Raw genomic sequence first — 9,103 nt, 5'->3', positions numbered from 1 at the left:
TGTGGAGCAATCTGTCAATTTTGCAACAAATCTGTGAGGTTATCGAATTTATGGACTCTGGAGAAATATTTTCAGCAATCATTGAAAAAAATGTTCTAGAAAACACGGGGATAGACCTATGTCTATAGAAATTTTTGTTCGAGGACTTCCTGGAGTAACTCCTGAAGAAACTCCTGTACTGATTTCTGTTGAAAATATTGATAAACTTCTTAGAAGCATTTCTAATAATGGGATCCTAATACCTTGAGAAATTTCTGAAGAATGTCCTACTGACTGTATGACGGAATATGTGGAGGAAACTTTGTATCGAAAATATCCAGAAGGAACTCTTAGAGGAAGTGCTGGAGAATACCTTAGGACGGACAGGACTGACGGATAGAACTGACGAATAGGACTGACGAACACGGTAGATAGGATAGAACTGACGGATAGGACAGGACTGACGGATATCTAGGACAAGACTGAGGGATATGAAGGACTGACTTATAGGACAGGACTAACGGATAGGACAGGACTGACGGATAGAACAGGACTGATGGATATGACAGGACTGACCCCAGAAAACCAGAAGTCGCATAACAGTTAACGAAAAAAGTCGTTTATTCATACAAATTGCATCACTCTCGCACTACATTGTGGATGCAATCGTTTGATCGGTGAATTTCATCGAATAAAACGCTCTTTTATGAGTTCAAATGTTTATTTCGTTTCGTCCCGTATACTCGTACGAGGAAAGTCGGATAAATCCGTAGCAGCTTATTTGTTATCATAAATTATGTTGCATAAATGCACAGATGAATACGCAATAAAATCTGCACATTCGAATTACATGCTATTTTTTATCATATTAAATATAAACATCTTGAACGTGAAACTTTGCACATATAAGTATAACGCAAAAGTTGAATTCGTTATACGTACATTCTGGTTGACTGATACAGACAAGACAGACGAACTGGACCGACGGATATGAGAGGACTGATGGAAAGGTATGACAGGACTGACGGTTAGGACAGGACTGACGTATTGGACAGGACTAACGCTTAGGACAGGACTGACAGACAAAACAGACGGACAGGACTGACAGACAAGACAGACGGGCAGGACTGACAGATATGACAGGACTGAGGAAAGGTAAGACAGGACTGAAGAATAGGATAGAACAGGACTGACGGATATGGAAGGACTAACGGGTAAGACAGGACTAACGGGTAAGACAGGACTGACGAATTGTACAGAACTGACGGATAGGGCAGGATTGACGGATAGGGCAGGATTGACGGATAGGGCAGGATTGACGGATAGGTAGAACAGGACTGACGGAAAGTTAGGGAAGGACTGAAGGATAGAACAGGACTGACAGATATCTAGAACAGGTCTGACGGATATGAAGGACTGACGGACAGGACTGACAGGACGGACAGGATGGACAGGACGGACAGGACGGACAGGACGGACAAGACGGACAGGACGGACAGGACGGACAGGACGGACAGGACGGACAGGACGGACAGGACGGACAGGACGGACAGGACGGACAGGACGGACAGGACGGACAGGACGGACAGGACGGACAGGACGGACAGGACGGACAGGACGGACAGGACGGACAGGACGGACAGGACGGACAGGACGGACAGGACGGACAGGACGGACAGGACGGACAGGACGGACAGGACGGACAGGACGGACAGGACGGACAGGACGGACAGGACGGACAGGACGGACAGGACGGATAGGACGGACAGGACGGACAGGACGGACAGGACGGACAGGACGGACAGGACGGACAGGACGGACAGGACGGACAGGACGGACAGGACGGACAGGACGGACAGGACGGACAGGACGGACAGGACGGACAGGACGGACAGGACGGACAGGACGGACAGGACGGGACAGGACGGACAGGACGGACAGGACGGACAGGACGGACAGGACGGACAGGACGGACAGGACGGACAGGACGGACAGGACGGACAGGACGGAACAGGACGGACAGGACGGACAGGACGGACAGGACGGACAGGACGGACAGGACGGACAGACGGACAGGACGGACAGGACGGACAGGACGGACAGGACGGACAGGACGGACAGACGGACAGGACGGACAGGACGGACAGGACGGACAGGACGGACAGGACGGACAGGACGGACAGGACGGACAGGACGGACAGGACGGACAGGACGGACAGGACGGACAGGACGGACAGGACGGACAGGACGGACAGGACGGACAGGACGGACAGGACGGACAGGATGGACAGGACGGACAGGACGGACAGGATGGACAGGTGGACGGATAGGACAGACAGGTGGACGGATAGGACAGACAGGAGGATGGATAGAATGGACAGGAGGACGGTTAGGACGAATAGGAGGATGGATATTGCGGACAGGAGGGCGGATAGAATGAACAGGTGGACGAATAGGATGAACAGGAGGACGGATATGACGTAAAGGATGACGGATACACTAGACAGGAGGATGGAAAAGACGGAAAGGGGGACGAATAGGACGGATAGGATGGACAGGAGAACAGGTAGGACGAACATGAGTGCGGATAGGACGGACAGGAGGACGGATAGGACGGACGGATAAGACAGACAGGATGGACAGTGTGTGGAGTGTGTAGGTTGATGAGCAACATGGCATTAGTGTGTTTAGAGTCTTGTCCCTCAACGTGGTAACGTACTGTAACAACACGCGTCAACCAATCAGGCAATACTTCTGTCACAGTTTCGACCAGTACATGGTTGGCCATGACTCTTTCTCTTTCTGATGCTGACCGTCGGAGGCATAGGTCGTGTTGCGAGCCGCTGGTGGATTCTCACCCACAAGTTGACATCGAACCTCGCACATACAGGAGGACGCACAGGAGAATGGATAGAACGGACAGGATAACTGATATGGAAGACAGAAGGATGGATAGGACGGACAGGAGGACGAATATAATGGAAAGGAGGACGGAATGATTAGGGGCCCAGATAGCCGTAGCGGTAAACGCGCAGCTATTCAGCAAGACCAAGCTGAGGGTCGTGGGTTCGAATCCCACCAATCGAGGATTTTTTCGGGTTGGAAATTTTCTCGACTTCCCAGGGCATAGAGTATCTTCGTACCTGCCACACGATATACACATGCAAAAATGGTCAATCGGCAAAGAAAACTCTCAGTTAATAACTGTGGAAGTGCTCTTAAGAACACTAAGCTGAGATGCAGGCTCTGTCCCAGTGGGGACGTTACGCCAGAAAGAAGAAGAAGAGGACGGAATGATGGAAATGAGGACAGATAGGACGGACAGCAGGATGAACAGGAAGATGGATATGACGGATCAGAGGAAGGATAGGACAGTATAGAAGACGAATAGGACGAACAGGAGGACGGATAGGACGGATAGGAGGCCGGATAGGATGGACAGGAGAACGGATAGGACGAACAGGAGGACTAATAGGAGAGACGGAAAGGAGGAAAGATAGGACGGAAAGAAAGCTATCCGTCTTCGGACACGACAGGAGGACGGAGAGATCGATAGGAACACGGATAGGACGGACAAGAGGACTAATCAGATGGGCAGGATGGACCGGTTCAGAATAGAGATTCGCAATTTAGAGATTCGAAATTCAGATTCAGATTTATTGATTCAGAATCTGAGAATCAGTTTCAGAAATTCAGAGACGCAGATTTAGACATTCAGATTCAGAGATTTAGTTTACGACATTCCGATTCAGAGACTGCGATTTATAGATGCAGATTAAATGATTCAGATTTAAAGATGCAGTTTCAGATATTCAGAGATTCAGATTTAGATTCAGAGATTCAGAGAATCAGATTCAAAGATTCAGAGATTCAGAGATTATGATTCAAGGATTCAGAGATTCAGATTCAGTAATTCAGATGCAGAAATTGAGATACAGAGATTTAAATTCAGAAATTCAGAATCAGAGATTCAGATTCAGAGATTCAGTTTCATAGATTATGATTCAAAGATTCAGAGATGCAGATTCAGAGATTCATATTCAGAGATTTAGCTTAAGACATTCCGATTTAGAGATTCAGATTCAGATTTAAAGATTCAAAGATTCAGATTCAGAGATTTAGATTCAAAGATACAGATTAAGAGATTCAGGTTCTGAAATTCAGGTTCTGAAATTCAGGTTCTGAAATTCAGATTCTGAGATTCAGATTCTGAGATTCAGATTCGGAGATTCAGATTCAGTTATTCAGTTTCAAAGATACTGTGGGCTTCGTAGCCGTGCGGTTAGTGTCATCGAGGCATTTAGCCGCATCGTGCTACGGAGTGTGGGTTCGATTCCCGCCTCATTCTGAAAAACTTTTCGAAAGAAATGTTTTCCGACTGTGCCACTGGGCGTTGCATGCTAGTCCGTTGTCTAGTGTGGTGCTTCCTTCAAAGGGCAAATAGCCCACTGGAAGCATTAACGTGTAGTGTCTTTAAAAAAAAAAAATTCACATTCAGAGATTTAGATTCTGAGTTTCAGATACAGAGATTCAGATTCAGAGACTCATATTCAGATTCAGAGACTCATATTCAGATTCAGAGATTTAGATTCAGAAATTCAAATTCAGGGATTCAAATTCAAAGATTCATATTCAGTGATTCAGATACTCAGACTCAGATTCAGAGACTCAGATTCAGAGACTCAGATTCAGAGACTCAGATGCAGAAATTCAGATTTAGTAATTCTGATTCAGAGATTCAGATTCAGATTCGGAGATTCAGATTCAGAGATTCAGATTCAGAGACTCAGATTTAGAGATTCATATCCAGCGGTTCAGAAGCAGAGGTTCAAATACAGAGATTCAGATGAGTGATTCAGATTCAGAGAATCAGATTAAGAGATTCAGGTTCCGAAATTCAGTTTCTAAGTTTCATATTCCGAGATTCTGATTCAACGATTCAGTTTCAAAGATTCACATTCAGAGATTCAGATTCTGAGTTTCAGATACAGAGATTCAGATTCAGACACTCATATTCAAATTTAGAGATTCAAATTCAAAGATTCATATTCAGTGATATAGATTCAAAGATTCTGATTTAGAGATTTAGGTTCTGGGTTTCAGATACAGAGATTAAGATTCAGAGACTCATACTCAGATTCAGAGATTCAAATTTAGAGACTCAGATTCATAGACTCAGATGCAGAAATTCAGATTTAGAAATTATGATTCAGAGATTCAGAATCTGAGATTCAGATTTAGAGATTTTGATTCAGGGATTAAAATTCATGATTCAAATTTAAAGATTCATATTTAGCGATTTAGAATCAGAGATACCAATTCAGATATTCAGAGATTGAGATTGAGATTGAGATTGAGATTGAGATTGAGATTGAGATTGAGATTGAGATTCAGAGATTCTGATTCAGAGATTTAGATTCAGAGATTTAAATCAGAGATTCAAATTCAGTGATTCAGATTCAGAGATTCAGATTTAGAGATTCAGATGCAGAAATTCTGATTCAGAGATTAAGATTCAGAGACTCAGATTCAGAGACTCAGATTCAGAGACTCAGATGCAGAAATTCAGATTTAGTAATTCTGATTCAGAGATTGAGATTCGGAGATTCAGATTCAGAGACTCAGATTTAGAGATTCATATCCAGCGGTTCAGAAGCAGAGGTTCAAATACAGAGATTCAGATGAGTGATTCAGATTCAGGGAATCAGATTAAGAGATTCAGGTTCTGAAATTCAGTTTCTGAGTTTCAGATTCCGAGATTCTGATTCAGCGATTCAGTTTCAAAGATTCACATTCAGAGATTTAGATTCTGAGTTTCAGATACAGAGATTCAGATTCAGACACTCATATTCAAATTCAGAGATTCAAATTAAAAGAATCATATTCAGTGATATAGATTCAAAGATTCAGATTTAGAGATTTAGGTTCTGGGTTTCAGAGACAGAGATTAAGATTCAGAGACTCAGATTCAGATTTAGAGGCACAGAATCAGAGAGAAATTATGATTCAGAGATTCAGATTTAGAGATTTTGATTCAGAGATTAAAATTCAATGATTCAAATTTAGAGATTCATATTCAGCGATTTAGAATCAGAGATTCCAATTCAGAGATTGAGATTGAGATTGAGATTGAGATTGAGATTGAGATTGAGATTGAGATTGAGATTGAGATTGAGATTGAGATTGAGATTGAGATTGAGATTGAGATTGAGATTGAGATTGAGATTGAGATTGAGATTGAGATTGAGATTGAGATTGAGATTGAGATTGAGATTGAGATTGAGATTGAGATTGAGATTGAGATTGAGATTGAGATTGAGATTGAGATTGAGATTGAGATTGAGATTGAGATTGAGATTGAGATTGAGATTGAGATTGAGATTGAGATTGAGATTGAGATTGAGATTGAGATTGAGATTGAGATTGAGATTGAGATTGAGATTGAGATTGAGATTGAGATTGAGATTGAGATTGAGATTGAGATTGAGATTGAGATTGAGATTGAGATTGAGATTGAGATTGAGATTGAGATTGAGATTGAGATTGAGATTGAGATTGAGATTGAGATTGAGATTGAGATTGAGATTGAGATTGAGATTGAGATTGAGATTGAGATTGAGATTGAGATTGAGATTGAGATTGAGATTGAGATTGAGATTGAGATTGAGATTGAGATTGAGATTGAGATTGAGATTGAGATTGAGATTGAGATTGAGATTGAGATTGAGATTGAGATTGAGATTGAGATTGAGATTGAGATTGAGATTGAGATTAAGATTGAGATGAATTGAGATTGAGTGAGATTGAGATTGAATTGAGATGTGATTGAGATTGAGATTGAGAAGCGTTAGCATTTGGTCGAAGTTTCTATGAACAGTTGTCCGATAAGCTTATTTGTCGCTACACATATTTAGTCAAAATCTTCTAGAGCGTTGTAGCGAGAAGACCTCTCTCAAATGTATCAGCTACCACAGACCCACCGAAGCCCTGGGTCGTCTCGTCAGCTTTCCGTAAATAGTGGGTATTGAAAAGATTGCCTCTGGTCGGGGCGTGTGGAGTGCATTTAATTGAAAGGAAGCGAGCGGAAAACAATCAGAAAACCGCTCGACCACTCGTTCATTTGCGTTCATTCGGTTTTAGGCCCCTCCAATAACTGGAAGTGGGTCCGACGGCGCGGGTAAAAATAAACATTATGCTAATAAACCTTTTTCAACGGATCCATCATCCGCCACCGCGAGCCGCATCGCAGTAGGCTAGACTCGGCACTTTTAATATGAATGAAGCGAAGAAGAATCATCGAAATAGTTCAGCTCGAAATAAAACGATCGCTGAACAAAAAAAAAGTAAAATAGTTGTATTGATTCCAATTTCTTATTTCTCATGCAAATGATGTTTGAAACTTGCTCAACGAAGGAGGCTCTTTGAGTTTGTGTGCGAGGGCGCGTGAGCGATTCGGTTTTGGCCACAATCAGGAAAATATTTACATTAATCTGTAAAACAATAAATAACTCTCGCGTAGAAGTGTGTTATGAATGGATATATTTACAAACATTTTTCAAGAGGAAAGAAGTAGGACGGTGTGTGGAGGCTGTTGGATTTCAGGTGGTAAAGTAGATCTAGTTGGAGGGAGAACGAGAATGTGAGCGGCCAGTAGTGGCGGGTTTGAAACACTTTAGCCATCGATTTCAAGAGGAAACGGCGGATAACTCCGCTGGGAAAGACGATGTGCCAGCAAAGTGAAGTCAAAGTAGAAATATAATTATCTTGATCTTTTATTCATATGCATGGAGGCAAAAGCGATGATCGAATTGAATGCATAAAGAAACCAAACATGCCGTTGAACAAATTCAGTAGCTTGATAGGGGGAGCAGGATGGCTGCTTTGATTTAATTTACTGGCACCCCATCGCAGCAAGCGAAACCGAAACCGGAGGCAATCGAAGTGTGAAGTGTTGCAGTGAGCGGGGTGCGTGTTAGTACTAGTAGGCTTGGAGCTATCCCCAACACTAAATTTAACGTCGAGGAGGATACTCAAGGTCATGGGTGTAGCCAGGAATTACATAAGAGAGGGGCGAACGACCTCAAAGACGATATTAATCAGTTTCACAGAAAATGACACTTTTGGACACCTTTGAAATTTGTGTGCGTGGTTTTCACTAAACTTTTGCATGTAAATTCTTTTTATTCTAAACAGTGGGCAAAGTGGAGTCCAAAATGTGACTCAATTCAATTTCTCGACAAAGAAACAGTTTCAAACTACAGTTATGGACGGAGTCTGAAGATTTACCTGTCGTTTTTTCGGTCACCCAAGGGGAAACCGCGCCACCCAACCTTTGCACCCCTCTGACTACGCTCATGTTCAAGGTGTGTCGTTCAAGTGCGTCATTTGTGCTGCTCGTTTGCGTGTATGCGTTTGTTATGCTGTGAGATCCAAGTAGGCAGGGCACATGCCATCAGCCAAGTCAGTCTGGTGCTGTAATGCAGCAAGCGGCCCCTGGTTGCGATGGTGATGACGATGACGCCGGACGATGATGGGGCAGAAAACGGCGGAGTCGATCCGACGCCGGAGATAAGCCGGAGTTGCCGTTGCCGTTTGCTCGTCGGTGGATTCGATTGATTGTGGCTAATGTAAATGGGATTGTTTCCCGGGGGAGATCCAATTTGTCAGGTGTTACGGGCTGGTTTAGAGATGTCTCGATGTCTGTGAGTCGACCTCACGCTCACCTGAGGGGATAGTAGGGTGGGACGGCGAAGGTTGCGACGTTGATGAGTGCTTTGCAAATTGACTTTTAACTGTGCGGTGACTTGAAAGCGAATGTCAATATTTGAAGTTTGTCTAGCTGATACTGTTTTGAAGCTGGTTTAAGCGATATTTCTAGTTCAAATAGGGTCTTTAATTCCTATTTTCGTACCTATTGCATGAGATTACTCTTGAAATACATGTTTACTCAATTTATAATTGTTTTTTATTGGTTGAGGTGCAAAAAACATACCCTGTTTTATAATTGTTGCCACACTCCTAGATTAGAACTCATTCTACTTCTTCTTCTTGGCATAACGTCATCACTGGGACAGAGCCTGGTTCTCAGCTTCTTATGAGCACTTCCACAGTTATTAACTCAAAG

Source organism: Aedes aegypti, chromosome 1, assembly GCF_002204515.2.
Source record: "Aedes aegypti strain LVP_AGWG chromosome 1, AaegL5.0 Primary Assembly, whole genome shotgun sequence".
NCBI lineage: Eukaryota > Metazoa > Arthropoda > Insecta > Diptera > Culicidae > Aedes > Aedes aegypti.
This window is presented reverse-complemented; position numbering follows the sequence as displayed.